At 53.2% G+C, this 17,220-nt stretch overlaps 1 protein-coding gene across 3 annotated transcripts in view; it reads left to right on the plus strand.

The window, feature by feature from the left end:
• Positions 1–17,220, plus strand: part of SULF2 (sulfatase 2) — a 98,928-nt gene that overhangs the window by 43,842 nt on the left and 37,866 nt on the right. For 2 of the 3 annotated variants that reach the window (XM_066588140.1, XM_066588141.1), the window contains exon 2: positions 14,900–14,964. The exons of the other annotated variant lie outside the window; for it this stretch is intronic. The gene's annotated coding sequence lies outside the window, so the exon portion shown is untranslated. The remainder of the gene's footprint in view (positions 1–14,899; positions 14,965–17,220) is intronic. 3 annotated transcript variants of the gene reach the window in all.

A 17,220-nucleotide genomic window follows, 5' to 3' on the forward strand; every position in this document is an offset into this window, starting at 1 on the left:
TGTGTGATGGGGGGGATTAGATTGTGAGCTCCTGGGGTCAGGGATGATGGGAGTGATACATTGTGTGTGATGGGATTAGATTGTGAGCTCCTGGGGTCAGGGATGATGGGAGTGATACATTGTGTGTGATGGGGGGGATTAGATTGTGAGCTCCTGGGGTCAGGGATGATGGGAGTGATACATTGTGTGATGGGGGATTAGATTGTGAGCTCCTGGGGTCAGGGATGATGGGAGTGATACATTGTGTGATGGGATTAGATTGTGAGCTCCTGAGGTCAGGGATGATGGGAGTGATAAATTGTGTGTGATGGGGGGATTAGATTGTGAGCTCCTGGGGTCAGGGATGATGAGAGTGATACATTGTGTGATGGGGGGGATTAGATTGTGAGCTCCTGGGGTCAGGGATGATGGGAGTGATAAATTGTGTGTGATGGGGGGGATTAGATTGTGAGCTCCTGGGGTCAGGGATGATGGGAGTGATACATTGTGTGTGATGGGGGGGATTAGATTGTGAGCTCCTGGGGTCAGGGATGATGGGAGTGATACATTGTGTGTGATGGGATTAGATTGTGAGCTCCTGGGGTCAGGGATGATGGGAGTGATACATTGTGTGTGATGGGGGGGATTAGATTGTGAGCTCCTGGGGTCAGGGATGATGAGAGTGATACATTGTGTGTGATGGGGGGGATTAGATTGTGAGCTCCTGAGGTCAGGGATGATGGGAGTGATACATTGTGTGTGATGGGGGGGATTAGATTGTGAGCTCCTGGGGTCAGGGATGATGGGAGTGATACATTGTGTGATGGGATTAGATTGTGAGCTCCTGGGGTCAGGGATGATGGGAGTGATGCATTGTGTGATGGGGGGATTAGATTGTGAGCTCCTGGGGTCAGGGATGATGGGAGTGATGCATTGTGTGTGATGGGGGGGATTAGATTGTGAGCTCCTGGGGTCAGGGATGATGGGAGTGATACATTGTGTGATGGGATTAGATTGTGAGCTCCTGAGGTCAGGGATGATGGGAGTGATAAATTGTGTGTGATGGGGGGATTAGATTGTGAGCTCCTGGGGTCAGGAATGATGGGAGTGATACATTGTGTGTGATGGGATTAGATTGTGAGCTCCTGGGGTCAGGGATGATGGGAGTGATAAATTGTGTGTGATGTGGGATTAGATTGTGAGCTCCTGGGGTCAGGGATGATGGGAGTGATACATTGTGTGTGATGGGATTAGATTGTGAGCTCCTGGGGTCAGGGATGATGGGAGTGATACATTGTGTGTGATGGGGGGGATTAGATTGTGAGCTCCTGGGGTCAGGGATGATGGGAGTGATACATTGTGTGATGGGATTAGATTGTGAGCTCCTGAGGTCAGGGATGATGGGAGTGATACATTGTGTGTGATGGGGGGGATTAGATTGTGAGCTCCTGGGGTCAGGGATGATGGGAGTGATACATTGTGTGATGGGATTAGATTGTGAGCTCCTGGGGTCAGGGATGATGGGAGTGATGCATTGTGTGATGGGGGGATTAGATTGTGAGCTCCTGGGGTCAGGGATGATGGGAGTGATGCATTGTGTGTGATGGGGGGGATTAGATTGTGAGCTCCTGGGGTCAGGGATGATGGGAGTGATACATTGTGTGATGGGATTAGATTGTGAGCTCCTGAGGTCAGGGATGATGGGAGTGATAAATTGTGTGTGATGGGGGGATTAGATTGTGAGCTCCTGGGGTCAGGGATGATGGGAGTGATACATTGTGTGTGATGGGGGAATAGATTGTGAGCTCCTGGGGTCAGGGATGATGGGAGTGATACATTGTGTGTGATGGCATTAGATTGTGAGCTCCTGGGGTCAGGGATGATGGGGGTGATACATTGTGTGTGATGGGGGATTAGATTGTGAGCTCCTGGGGTCAGGGATGATGGGAGTGATAAATTGTGTGTGATGGGGGGGATTAGATTGTGAGCTCCTGGGGTCAGGGATGATGGGAGTGATACATTGTGTGTGATGGGATTAGATTGTGAGCTCCTGGGGTCGGGGATGATGGGAGTGATACAATGTGTGTGATGGGATTAGATTGTGAGCTCCTGGGGTCAGGGATGATGGGAGTGATACATTGTGTGATGGGTGGGATTAGATTGTGTGCTCCTGGGGTCAGGGATGATGGGAGTGATACATTGTGTGTGATGGGGGATTAGATTGTGAGCTCCTGGGGTCAGGGATGATGGGAGTGATACATTGTGTGTGATGGGATTAGATTGTGAGCTCCTGGGGTCAGGGATGATGGGAGTGATACATTGTGTGTGATGGGGGATTAGATTGTGAGCTCCTGGGGTCAGGGATGATGGGAGTGATACATTGTGTGATGGGATTAGATTGTGAGCTCCTGGGGTCAGGGATGATGGGAGTGATACATTGTGTGTGATGGGGGATTAGATTGTGAGCTCCTGGGGTCAGGGATGATGGGAGTGATACATTGTGTGATGGGGGATTAGATTGTGAGCTCCTGGGGTCAGGGATGATGGGAGTGATACATTGTGTGTGATGGGGGATTAGATTGTGAGCTCCTGGGGTCAGGGATGATGGGAGTGATACATTGTGTGTGATGGGGGATTAGATTGTGAGCTCCTGGGGTCAGGGATGATGGGAGTGATACATTGTGTGTGATGGGGATTAGATTGTGAGCTCCTGGGGTCAGGGATGATGGCAGTGATACATTGTGTAATGGAGGGATTAGATTGTGAGCTCCTGGGGTCAGGGATGATGGGAGTGATACATTGTGTGATGGGGGGGATTAGATTGTGAGCTCCTGGGGTCAGGGATGATGGGAGTGATACATTGTGTGTGATGGGGGATTAGATTGTGAGCTCCTGGGGTCAGGGATGATGGGGGTGATACATTGTGTGATAGAGGATTAGATTGTGAGCTCCTGGGGTCAGGGATGATGGGAGTGATACATTGTGTGATGGGGGATTAGATTGTGAGCTCCTGGGGTCGGGGATGATGGGAGTGATACATTGTGTGATGGGGGATTAGATTGTGAGCTCCTGGGGTCAGGGATGATGGGAGTGATACATTGTGTGATAGAGGATTAGATTGTGAGCTCCTGGGGTCAGGGATGATGGGAGTGATACATTGTGTGTTATGGGGGATTAGATTGTGAGCTCCTGAGGTCAGGGATGATGGGAGTCATACATTGTGTGATGGGGGATTAGATTGTGAGCTCCTGGGGTCGGGGATGATGGGAGTGATACATTGTGTGTGATGGGGGATTAGATTGTGAGCTCCTGGGGTCAGGGATGATGGGAGTGATACATTGTGTGTGATGGGGGATTAGATTGTGAGCTCCTGGGGTCAGGGATGATGGGAGTGATACATTGTGTGATGGGATTAGATTGTGAGCTCCTGGGGTCGGGGATGATGGGAGTGATACATTGTGTGATGGGGGATTAGATTGTGAGCTCCTGGGGTCAGGGATGATGGGAGTGATTGTGTGTGATGGGGGATTAGATTGTGAGCTCCTGGGGTCGGGGATGATGGGAGTGATACATTGTGTGTGATGGGATTAGATTGTGAGCTCCTGGGGTCGGGGATGATGGGAGTGATACATTGTGTGATGGGATTAGATTGTGAGCTCCTGGGGTCAGGGATGATGGGAGTGATACATTGTGTGATGGGGGGATTAGATTGTGAGCTCCTGGGGTCAGGGATGATGGGAGTGATACATTGTGTGTGATGGGGGGATTAGATTGTGAGCTCCTGGGGTCAGGGATGATGGGAGTGATACATTGTGTGTGATGGGATTAGATTGTGAGCTCCTGGGGTCAGGGATGATGGGAGTGATACATTGTGTGATGGGGGATTAGATTGTGAGCTCCTGGGGTCAGGGATGATGGGAGTGATACATTGTGTGTGATGGGGGGATTAGATTGTGAGCTCCTGGGGTCAGGGATGATGGGAGTGATACATTGTGTGTGATGGAGGATTAGATTGTGTGCTCCTGGGGTCAGGGATGATGGGAGTGATACATTGTGTGTGATGGGATTAGATTGTGAGCTCCTGGGGTCAGGGATGATGGGAGTGATACATTGTGTGATGGGGGATTAGATTGTGAGCTCCTGGGGTCAGGGATGGTGGGACTGATACATTGTGTGATGGGATTAGATTGTGAGCTCCTGGGGTCAGGGATGATGGGAGTGATACATTGTGTGTGATGGGGGGATTAGATTGTGAGCTCCTGGGGTCAGGGATGATGGGAGTGATACATTGTGTGTGATGGGGGGATTAGATTGTGAGCTCCTGGGGTCAGGGATGATGGGAGTGATACATTGTGTGTGATGGAGGATTAGATTGTGTGCTCCTGGGGTCAGGGATGATGGGAGTGATACATTGTGTGTGATGGGATTAGATTGTGAGCTCCTGGGGTCAGGGATGATGGGAGTGATACATTGTGTGTGATGGGATTAGATTGTGAGCTCCTGGGTTCAGGGATGATGGGAGTGATACATTGTGTGTGATGGGATTAGATTGTGAGCTCCTGGGGTCAGGGATGATGGGAGTGATACATTGTGTGATGGGGGGATTAGATTGTGAGCTCCTGGGATCAGGGATGATGGGAGTGATACATTGTGTGTGATGGGATTAGATTGTGAGCTCCTGGGGTCAGGGATGATGGGAGTGATACATTGTGTGATGGGGGGATTAGATTGTGAGCTCCTGGGATCAGGGATGATGGGAGTGATACATTGTGTGTGATGGGGGATTAGATTGTGAGCTCCTGGGGTCAGGGATGATGGGAGTGATACATTGTGTGATGGGTGGGATTAGATTGTGAGCTCCTGGGGTCGGGGATGATGGGAGTGATACATTGTGTGTGATGGGGGATTAGATTGTGAGCTCCTGGGGTCAGGAATGATGGGAGTGATACATTGTGTGATGGGGGATTAGATTGTGAGCTCCTGGGGTCAGGGATGATGGGGGTGATACATTGTGTGATGGGGGATTACATTGTGAGCTCCTGGGGTCAGGGATGATGGGAGTGATACATTGTGTGATGGGATATTAGATTGTGAGCTCCTGGGTCAGGGATGATGGGAGTGATACATTGTGTGTGATGGGGGATTAGATTGTGAGCTCCTGGGGTCAGGGATGATGGGAGTGATACATTGTGTGATGGGGGATTAGATTGTGAGCTCCTGGGGTCAGGGATGATGGGAGTGATACATTGTGTGATGGGGGGATTAGATTGTGAGCTCCTGGGATCAGGGATGATGGGAGTGATACATTGTGTGTGATGGGGATTACATTGTGAGCTCCTGGGGTCAGGGATGATGGGAGTGATACATTGTGTGTGATGGGGGATTAGATTGTGAGCTCCTGGGGTCAGGGATGATGGGAGTGATACATTGTGTGATGGGGGATTAGATTGTGAGCTCCTGGGGTCAGGGATGATGGGAGTGATACATTGTGTGTGATGGGGGATTAGATTGTGAGCTCCTGGGGTCAGGGATGATGGGAGTGATACATTGTGTGTGATGGGGGATTAGATTGTGAGCTCCTGGGGTCAGGGATGATGGGAGTGATACATTGTGTGTGATGGGATTAGATTGTGAGCTCCTGTGGTCAGGGATGATGGGAGTGATACATTGTGTGATGGGGGATTAGATTGTGAGCTCCTGGGGTCAGGGATGATGGGAGTGATACATTGTGTGATAGAGGATTAGATTGTGAGCTCCTGGGGTCAGGGATGATGGGAGTGATACATTGTGTGATGGGGGATTAGATTGTGAGCTCCTGGGGTCAGGGATGATGGGAGTGATACATTGTGTGTGATGGGGGATTAGATTGTGAGCTCCTGGGGTCAGGGATGATGGGAGTGATACATTGTGTGATAGAGGATTAGATTGTGAGCTCCTGGGGTCAGGGATGATGGGAGTGATACATTGTGTGATGGGGGATTAGATTGTGAGCTCCTGAGGTCAGGGATGATGGGAGTGATACATTGTGTGATGGGATTAGATTGTGAGCTCCTGGGGTCAGGGATGATGGGAGTGATACATTGTGTGATGGGATTAGATTGTGAGCTCCTGGGGTCGGGGATGATAGGAGTGATACATTGTGTGATGGGGGGATTAGATTGTGAGCTCCTGGGGTCAGTGATGATGGGGGTGATACATTGTGTGATGGGATTAGATTGTGAGCTCCTGGGGTCAGGGATGATGGGAGGGATACATTGTATGATGGGATTAGATTGTGAGCTCCTGGGGTCAGGGATGATAGGGGTGATACATTGTGTGATGGGGGATTAGATTGTGAGCTCCTGGGGTCAGGGATGATGGGAGTGATACATTGTGTGTGATGGGGGATTAGATTGTGAGCTCCTGGGGTCAGGGATGATGGGAGTGATACATTGTGTGTGATGGGGATTAGATTGTGAGCTCCTGGGGTCAGGGATGATGGGAGTGATACATTGTGTGTGATCGGATTAGATTGTGAGCTCCTGGGGTCAGGGATGATGGGAGTGATACATTGTGTGTGATGGGATTAGATTGTGAGCTCCTGGGGTCAGGGATGATGGGAGTGATGCATTGTGTGTGATGGGGGATTAGATTGTGAGCTCCTGGGGTCAGGGATGATGGGAGTGATACATTGTGTGATGGGGGATTAGATTGTGAGCTCCTGGGGTCAGGGATGATAGGAGTGATACATTGTGTGATGGGGGGATTAGATTGTGAGCTCCTGGGGTCAGGGATGATGGGAGTGATACATTGTGATGGGGGGATTAGATTGTGAGCTCCTGGGGTCAGGGATGATGGGAGTGATACATTGTGTGTGATGGGGGGATTAGATTGTGAGCTCCTGGGGTCAGGGATGATGGGAGTGATACATTGTGTGTTATGGGATTAGATTGTGAGCTCCTGGGGTCAGGGATGATGGGAGTGATACATTGTGTATGATGGGGGGATTAGATTGTGAGCTCCTGGGGTCAGGGATGATGGGAGTGATACATTGTGTGTGATGGGGGGGGGGGATTAGATTGTGAGCTCCTGGGGTCAGGGATGATGGGAGTGATACATTGTGTGTTATGGGATTAGATTGTGAGCTCCTGGGGTCAGGGATGATGGGAGTGATACATTGTGTGTGATTGGGGGATTAGATTGTGAGCTCCTGGGGTCAGGGATGATGGGAGTGATACATTGTGTGATGGGATTAGATTGTGAGCTCCTGGGGTCAGGGATGATGGGAGTGATACATTGTGTGTGATGGGATTAGATTGTGAGCTCCTGGGGTCAGGGATGATGGGAGTGATACATTGTGTGTGATGTGGGATTAGATTGTGAGCTCCTGGGGTCAGGGATGATGGGAGTGATACATTGTGTGATGGGATTAGATTGTGAGCTCCTGGGGTCAGGGATGATAGGAGTGATACATTGTGTGTGATGGGGGGATTAGATTGTGAGCTCCTGGGGTCAGGGATGATGGGAGTGATACATTGTGTGATGGGATTAGATTGTGAGCTCCTGGGGTCAGGGATGATAGGAGTGATACATTGTGTGTGATGGGGGATTCGATTGTGAGCTCCTGGGGTCAGGGATGATGGGAGTGATACATTGTGTGATGTGGGATTAGATTGTGAGCTCCTGGGGTCAGGGATGATGGGAGTGATACATTGTGTGATGTGGGATTAGATTGTGAGCTCCTGGGGTCAGGGATGATGGGAGTGATACATTGTGTGTGATGGGGGGATTAGATTGTGAGCTCCTGGGGTCAGGGATGATGGGAGTGATACATTGTGTGTGATGGGGGGATTAGATTGTGAGCTCCTGGGGTCAGAGATGATGGGGGTGATACATTGTGTGTGATGGGGGGATTAGATTGTGAGCTCCTGGGGTCAGGGATGATGGGAGTGATACATTGTGTGTGATGGGGGATTAGATTGTGAGCTCCTGGGGTCGGGATGATGGGAGTGATACATTGTGTGTGATGGGAGATTAGATTGTGAGCTCCTGGGGTCAGGGATGATGGGAGTGATACATTGTGTGATGGGGGATTAGATTGTGAGCTCCTGGGGTCAGGGATGATGGGAGTGATACATTGTGTGATGGGGGGATTAGATTGTGAGCTCATGGGGTCAGGGATGATGGGAGTGATACATTGTGTGATGGGGGATTAGATTGTGAGCTCCTGGGGTCAGGGATGATGGGAGTGATACATTGTGTGATGGGGGGATTAGATTGTGAGCTCATGGGGTCAGGGATGATGGGAGTGATACATTGTGTGATGGGGGGATTAGATTGTGAGCTCCTGGGGTCAGGGATGATGGGAGTGATACATTGTGTGTGATGGGGGGGATTAGATTGTGAGCTCCTGGGGTCAGGGATGATGGGAGTGATACATTGTGTGATGGGGGGGATTAGATTGTGAGCTCCTGGGGTCAGGGATGATGGGAGTGATACATTGTGTGATGGGGGGATTAGATTGTGAGCTCATGGGGTCAGGGATGATGGGAGTGATACATTGTGTGATGGGGGGATTAGATTGTGAGCTCCTGGGGTCAGGGATGATGGGAGTGATACATTGTGTGTTGGGGGATTAGATTGTGAGCTCCTGGGGTCAGGGATGATGGGAGTGATACATTGTGTGTGATGGGGAGATTAGATTGTGAGCTCCTGGGGTCGGGGATGATGGGAGTGATACATTGTGTGTGATGGGGAGATTAGATTGTGAGCTCCTGGGGTCAGGGATGATGGGAGTGATACATTGTATGATGGGATTAGATTGTGAGCTCCTGGGGTCAGGGATGATGGGAGTGATACATTGTGTGTGATGGGGGGGATTAGATTGTGAGCTCCTGGGGTCAGGGATGATGGGAGTGATACATTGTGTGATGGGGGGGATTAGATTGTGAGCTCCTGGGGTCAGGGATGATGGGAGTGATACATTGTGTGTGATGGGGAGATTAGATTGTGAGCTCCTGGGGTCAGGGATGATGGGGGTGATACATTGTGTGATGGGGGGATTAGATTGTGAGCTCCTGGGGTCAGGGATGATGGCAGTGATACATTGTGTGTGATGGGATTAGATTGTGAGCTCCTGGGGTCAGGGATGATGGGAGTGATACATTGTGTGATGGGGATTAGATTGTGAGCTCCTGGGGTCAGGGATGATGGGAGTGATACATTGTGTGATGGGGGGATTAGATTGTGAGCTCCTGGGGTCAGGGATGATGGGAGTGATACATTGTGTGATGGGGGATTAGATTGTGTGCTCCTGGGGTCAGGGATGATGGGAGTGATACATTGTGTGTGATGGGGGATTAGATTGTGAGCTCCTGGGGTCAGGGATGATGGGAGTGATACATTGTGTGATGGGATTAGATTGTGAGCTCCTGGGGTCAGGGATGATGGGAGTGATACATTGTGTGATGGGATTAGATTGTGAGCTCCTGGGGTCGGGGATGATAGGAGTGATACATTGTGTGATGGGGGGATTAGATTGTGAGCTCCTGGGGTCAGTGATGATGGGAGGGATACATTGTATGATGGGATTAGATTGTGAGCTCCTGGGGTCAGGGATGATGGGAGTGATACATTGTGTGATGGGATTAGATTGTGAGCTCCTGGGGTCAGGGATGATGGGAGGGATACATTGTATGATGGGATTAGATTGTGAGCTCCTGGGGTCAGGGATGATGGGAGTGATACATTGTGTGTGATGGGGGATTAGATTGTGAGCTCCTGGGGTCAGGGATGATGGGAGTGATACATTGTGTGTGATGGGGGATTAGATTGTGAGCTCCTGGGGTCAGGGATGATGGGAGTGATACATTGTGTGTGATGGGGATTAGATTGTGAGCTCCTGGGGTCAGGGATGATGGGAGTGATACATTGTGTGTGATCGGATTAGATTGTGAGCTCCTGGGGTCAGGGATGATGGGAGTGATGCATTGTGTGATGGGGGATTAGATTGTGAGCTCCTGGGGTCAGGGATGATGGGAGTGATACATTGTGTGTGATGGGGGATTAGATTGTGAGCTCCTGGGGTCAGGGATGATGGGAGTGATACATTGTGTGATGGGGGATTAGATTGTGAGCTCCTGGGGTCAGGGATGATAGGAGTGATACATTGTGTGATGGAGGATTAGATTGTGAGCTCCTGGGGTCAGGGATGATGGGAGTGATACATTGTGTGATGGGGGGATTAGATTGTGAGCTCCTGGGGTCAGGGATGATGGGAGTGATACATTGTGTATGATGGGGGGATTAGATTGTGAGCTCCTGGGGTCAGGGATGATGGGAGTGATACATTGTGTGTGATTGGGGGATTAGATTGTGAGCTCCTGGGGTCAGGGATGATGGGAGTGATACATTGTGTGTGATGGGATTAGATTGTGAGCTCCTGGGGTCAGGGATGATGGGAGTGATACATTGTGTGTGATGGGATTAGATTGTGAGCTCCTGGGGTCAGGGATGATGGGAGTGATACATTGTGTGTGATGTGGGATTAGATTGTGAGCTCCTGGGGTCAGGGATGATGGGAGTGATACATTGTGTGATGGGATTAGATTGTGAGCTCCTGGGGTCAGGGATGATAGGAGTGATACATTGTGTGTGATGGGGGGATTAGATTGTGAGCTCCTGGGGTCAGGGATGATGGGAGTGATACATTGTGTGATGGGATTAGATTGTGAGCTCCTGGGGTCAGGGATGATAGGAGTGATACATTGTGTGTGATGGGGGATTAGATTGTGAGCTCCTGGGGTCAGGGATGATGGGAGTGATACATTGTATGATGGGATTAGATTGTGAGCTCCTGGGGTCAGGGATGATGGGAGTGATACATTGTGTGATGGGATTAGATTGTGAGCTCCTGGGGTCAGGGATGATAGGAGTGATACATTGTGTGTGATGGGGGATTCGATTGTGAGCTCCTGGGGTCAGGGATGATGGGAGTGATACATTGTGTGATGTGGGATTAGATTGTGAGCTCCTGGGGTCAGGGATGATGGGAGTGATACATTGTGCAATGAGGGGATTAGATTGTGAGCTCCTGGGGTCAGGGATGATGGGAGTGATACATTGTGTGTGATGGGGGGATTAGATTGTGAGCTCCTGGGGTCAGGGATGATGGGAGTGATACATTGTGTGTGATGGGGGGATTAGATTGTGAGCTCCTGGGGTCAGAGATGATGGGGGTGATACATTGTGTGTGATGGGGGATTAGATTGTGAGCTCCTGGGGTCAGGATGATGGGAGTGATACATTGTGTGTGATGGGAGATTAGATTGTGAGCTCCTGGGGTCAGGGATGATGGGAGTGATACATTGTGTGTGATGAGGGGATTAGATTGTGAGCTCCTGGGATCAGGGATGATGGGAGTGATACATTGTGTGTGATGGGGGGATTAGATTGTGAGCTCCTGGGGTCAGAGATGATGGGGGTGATACATTGTGTGTGATGGGGGATTAGATTGTGAGCTCCTGGGGTCAGGATGATGGGAGTGATACATTGTGTGATGGGGGATTAGATTGTGAGCTCCTGGGGTCAGGGATGATGGGAGTGATACATTGTGTGATGGGGGGATTAGATTGTGAGCTCATGGGGTCAGGGATGATGGGAGTGATACATTGTGTGATGGGGGGATTAGATTGTGAGCTCCTGGGGTCAGGGATGATGGGAGTGATACATTGTGTGTGATGGGGGGATTAGATTGTGAGCTCCTGGGGTCAGGGATGATGGGAGTGATACATTGTGTGTGATGGGGGGGATTAGATTGTGAGCTCCTGGGGTCAGGGATGATGGGAGTGATACATTGTGTGATGGGGGGGATTAGATTGTGAGCTCCTGGGGTCAGGGATGATGGGAGTGATACATTGTGTGATGGGGGGATTAGATTGTGAGCTCATGGGGTCAGGGATGATGGGAGTGATACATTGTGTGATGGGGGGATTAGATTGTGAGCTCATGGGGTCAGGGATGATGGGAGTGATACATTGTGTGATGGGGGGATTAGATTGTGAGCTCCTGGGGTCAGGGATGATGGGAGTGATACATTGTGTGTGATGGGGGGATTAGATTGTGAGCTCCTGTGGTCGGGGATGATGGGAGTGATACATTGTGTGATGGGGGATTAGATTGTGAGTTCCTGGGGTCAGGGATGATGAGAGTGATACATTGTGTGTGATGGGGGGATTAGATTGTGAGTTCCTGGGGTCAGGGATGATGGACTGCATACAGCTCAGCAGTATATATGGCTGCCTGTCTGCGGGGTGGCAGTTCGGCCGTGGCGTCGCGCTCTACTTATTCGTTATTGACTAAACAAGTGACTTCCCTTTTGCGCAGTGATTGATTGGCGATGTGTTGGGGTGTAATTGGGGGTGGCGCCACTGATGATCTGCAGGATGGGGGTCACGATGTGGGGGGGCATGGTCGGGGTTTTTATGGACTTGGCGCGATTCCCTGCAGACGGATGCAGTGCTGATCTGTGAGCGGTCATGCAGCCCTGCGGCTCTCTGAGCTTGTGCCCCGGCTCTCTGAGCTTGTGCCCCGGCGCTGGCTCATTCACGCCTCTCAGGAAGATGCAGAAGGATCCGCTGACTAATGTCTGGCGGCCGTGATTTTACCAGAAATCCGCAACGGAGGCTGCAAATGGCCCCTCGGCACGAGGTGAAGGAGCCCTTACTGCTATGACAACCCTTCCTGTCCGGTGAGGTGCAAATACCCATTCATATCTACCGCCGTATGGTGACTGGAAGTGTTGTCATGGGGACCCTTCAGTGAATGTTTCTGGCTCTTCCTTATGAAATGGTGTGACAAATGGCTCTTAGCGCTGCGGCTGGTCGGACAGTTCTGGCCATGTGACTAATAATCCCCGGCGCTTCTTTCCTTGGATTTAACCCCTTGTCGCCCTCTGTCGTGCTGATGGCAGCAGCGTAACATTTAGTTTCCTGCTAATTGGTCTCCAGGTGGCGGCGGTGCAGACGAACGCCCCGAGCGCCGCTCTGTAATGAAGATCATTTGTATTGGCGCTAATGTCTGCTCGCCGCCTCGTTATTATGCGGCTCTCGTCAGCTTCCTGCAGATTGTAATTAAGAGTCTGCAGCGATCAGGAAGCGCGGGTCGGGCCGCAGCGCTGAGCGTTAGCCTCGCCGCTGCAGAGTCACGTATCCCCGAGCCGGAGACAGCGCACCGCCGGCAGGACGCTGCCACTATTAACCCTGAAGCTTCCGGTTTCTCGCTTTTACTGGATCTTGATGTCTCGCTGTATAAATGGCCACGAAGGAGCCTACGAGGGCGGTCGGCGTAACCAGAGCCGGCGGTCGGCGTAACCAGAGCCGGCGGTCGGCGTAACCAGAGCCGGCGGTCGGCGTAACCAGAGCCGGCGGTCGGCGTAACCAGAGCCGGCGGTCGGCGTAACCAGAGCCGGCGGTCGGCGTAACCAGAGCCGGCGGTCGGCGTAACCAGAGCCGGCGGTCGGCGTAGCCAGAGCCGGGGGTCGGCGTAGCCAGAGCCGGCGGTCGGCGTATTGGGGGTCACCCGGCTTTTCCAAAGCACTGACCCGTGGGTCGCGGAGAGCTGCCGGCACGGTACTGGCAGCCGTGGCCACCCAGCTTTCCCAGAAATGGATAACTGGTAATCTCGCCTGCCATGTATGGCGAGCCCCCTGCGGTGTTGTCCGTGACCTCAGTGTCTCCGCTGCGCTCAACCATTAGCAGGCGTGTGTGATAGGAGGGGGCTGCAGGGTTCCTATCCCCCGGCTGATGACCGGTGTCTGGAGGGTCCCACTGGGATCTGTTAGATCCTTTTCTCCTCAGTGCCTGTCAGATAGAAGCGGGCACTGTGTTCTGCTGGGAGCTGTAGTCCATGCTTTGTTCTGCTTTGTTCTGGTCTGCCACAGCTCGCCTCCTCCCCTCCCTGCACAAGTCACAGAGCACGCCCACAGTGCTGTCCCGTAGGCATATATCTATATTCCACAACCCTTCTGCTCAATTCACAGCCTGATTGGTTGTTTGTCTCCCCTCCTGTGTCTGTGGCCCATGAGGCTGCTGTAAAGCGGATCTCTAAATGCTCTGGGAAGATGCGTCCCCCCCCATCCCCCGATAGGGGCGTAGAGATGACAGAATAAACTACGATAAATGCAGAACGCTGGCCTCCCCCTCCCCCGCTCGCCGCCCGCAGGAGTCCGTGCTGAAACGCCCCTAACTGACATAAAGTAACTTTCCAGAGCTTCCAGTTTCGTGTGCAGTGCTGGTTCTGCCGAGAGTAGCTCCTTCCCCCTCTGGCAGCGGACAGTACACACCCTTCCTGGGAGAAGCTACATGGTGCTGGACACCAGGGGGCACCACCAGACTCGTATGCAGCTTTTGATTTACCGTTTTCACAATCTCTGCTTGCTGTCAGTGATTGGAGACTTGCCTAGCTGCCCATCATGTGACTAGTAAGCTCCGCCCATATGGAGATGATGCATGGTGGGAGAGGAAGGCTCCTACCTACCCGTAGCGGTGGGTTTGCGCGGGTCTCGGTCACCTTCATTGCTGTTTTCTGGGGACATTTGTGCTCGAGAATCTTCGTATGAAAGGGGAGAAAATGGAGGTTGTTTGCTGCGAGGAAGCGAACGCGACATGTCGCAGCGCCGGCCGCCGGGGTCCGCTCTAGTTACTGGCAGTTGGGGACCGCTCGCTCTGCCCAGGGGGGGTTGGCGGTGCGTGTAAAAAAAACCAGCTTGGAGTCTGCCATGTACGTTAGCGGATCCCGTGGGAAAGTGGCGCAATAGAAGTCGGCGCTGCACAGAGGCCGCCGCTCGTATCACACTCTTGTTGTGACTCTTTAGCGCCATCCGCAGCCTGCAGAGCCGCGTCCTGCCGCCGTCACCCCTCACCTTCTCATCTCTCTTGTCTAGATCCGTTCCTGGGGAAAGCTGAGTGACAACCAACATGGCGGCTCCCGACTGACACGGCCGGCTGGGTGAGTCCCCCGGGGGTCATTCTCTGCAGCAGCGCCAGGCTGGGTGTAAATGTCACACATTAAGGCAATTAGGCGAAGCTAAGAAGGCTAACGATGCATTATTAATTGGGCAGCCAGTAACCAGGACTGAGCGCTCGCCGCCCCCGGCCGTCACCGTGGAGGAGGTACAGCGAGCGATGGCATCCGGCAGCCTCCCTTATCTCAGTGTCACATGATTAACCATGAAGCTCCCAGAGGGGATGAGAAGGAGCCCCTATAAGGGTTAATCCCGCACAACTTGTGGCCCCCTGGGGGAGAGGAGCACGGAGCCCCCCGCTTAGCATGTTAGTCTGCACTGCCATGAATTGTGCAGTTCTCACACATGTGCCGCCGCTTCCCCTTGCTGTTGGGGTCCCCCAGGGCTCGGTCCTCGGCCCCCTCCTCTCCCCCTTGCTGTTGGGGTCCCCCAGGGCTCGGTCCTCGGCCCCCTCCTCTTCCCCTTGCTGTTGGGGTCCCCCAGGGCTCGGTCCTCGGCCCCCTCCTCTTCCCCTTGCTGTTGGGGTCCCCCAGGGCTCGGTCCTCGGCCCCCTCCTCTTCCCCTTGCTGTTGGGGTCCCCCAGGGCTCGGTCCTCGGCCCCCTCCTCTTCCCCTTGCTGTTGGGGTCCCCCAGGGCTCGGTCCTCGGCCCCCTCCTCTTCCCCTTGCTGTTGGGGTCCCCCAGGGCTCGGTCCTCGGCCCCCTCCTCTTCCCCTTGCTGTTGGGGTCCCCCAGGGCTCGGTCCTCGGCCCCCTCCTCTCCCCCTTGCTGTTGGGGTCCCCCAGGGCTCGGTCCTCGGCCCCCTCCTCTTCCCCTTGCTGTTGGGGTCCCCCAGGGCTCGGTCCTCGGCCCCCTCCTCTTCCCCTTGCTGTTGGGGTCCCCCAGGGCTCGGTCCTCGGCCCCCTCCTCTTCCCCTTGCTGTTGGGGTCCCCCAGGGCTCGGTCCTCGGCCCCCTCCTCTTCCCCTTGCTGTTGGGGTCCCCCAGGGCTCGGTCCTCGGCCCCCTCCTCTTCCCCTTGCTGTTGGGGTCCCCCAGGGCTCGGTCCTCGGCCCCCTCCTCTTCCCCTTGCTGTTGGGGTCCCCCAGGGCTCGGTCCTCGGCCCCCTCCTCTTCCCCTTGCTGTTGGGGTCCCCCAGGGCTCGGTCCTCGGCCCCCTCCTCTTCCCCTTGCTGTTGGGGTCCCCCAGGGCTCGGTCCTCGGCCCCCTCCTCTTCCCCTTGCTGTTGGGGTCCCCCAGGGCTCGGTCCTCGGCCCCCTCCTCTTCCCCTTGCTGTTGGGGTCCCCCAGGGCTCGGTCCTCGGCCCCCTCCTTTTCTCCCCCTACACAGCCCCTATTGGACAAACCATCAGGAGATTTGGCCCCCAATACCCCCTCTATGCTGATGACACCCAGCTATACACCTCTTCCCGTGACATCTCTGCACCTTTACTCCAAAACATCACCGACTGTCTGTCCGCTGTCTCTAACACCATGTCCTCTCTCTACCTAAAACTAAACCTCTCTAAAACTGACCTACTGGTGTTCCCACCCTCCACTAACCGACCTCCTCCTGACATCTCCATCTCAGTGTGTGGCACCAGAACTCCCAGCACGCCCGCTGCCTCGGGGTCATATCTGACTCCAATCTCTCCTTTACCCCCTACATCCAATCTCTGGCCCGAACATGTCAGCTGCACCTCAGGAACATCACAAGAATCCGCTCTTTCCTCACTGTGGACACGCTAAAAACGCTTACTGCCGCCCTCATCCACTCCCGGCTCGATTATTACAACCCGCTGCTGATCGGCCTCCCCTGCACCAGACTCTACCCTCTCCAATCCATCCTGAATGCGGCAGCCAGGCTCATCTTCCTGTCCAGCCGCTACTCGGACGCCTCTGCCCTGTGCCGGTCACTGCACTGGCTGCCCGTTACATACAGAATTCAATTTAAACTCACTACCTTCATCCGCAAAGCCCTCCACAGCGCAGCGCCCCCCTACATTGTATCCCTCATCCACAGCGCAGCGCCCCCCTATATTGTATCCCTCATCCACAGCACCCTACATTGTATCCCTCATCCACAGCACAGCACCGCCCTACATTGTATCCCTCATCCACAGCACCACCCTACATTGTATCCCTAATCCACAGCACCGTGCCGCCCTACATTGTATCCCTCATCCACAGCACCGCCCCGCCCTACATTGTATCCCTCATCTACAGCACCGCGCCGCCCTACATTGTATCCCTCATCCACAGCACCGC

Source organism: Eleutherodactylus coqui, chromosome 13 (assembly GCF_035609145.1).
Source record: "Eleutherodactylus coqui strain aEleCoq1 chromosome 13, aEleCoq1.hap1, whole genome shotgun sequence".
NCBI classification, from domain to species: domain Eukaryota; kingdom Metazoa; phylum Chordata; class Amphibia; order Anura; family Eleutherodactylidae; genus Eleutherodactylus; species Eleutherodactylus coqui.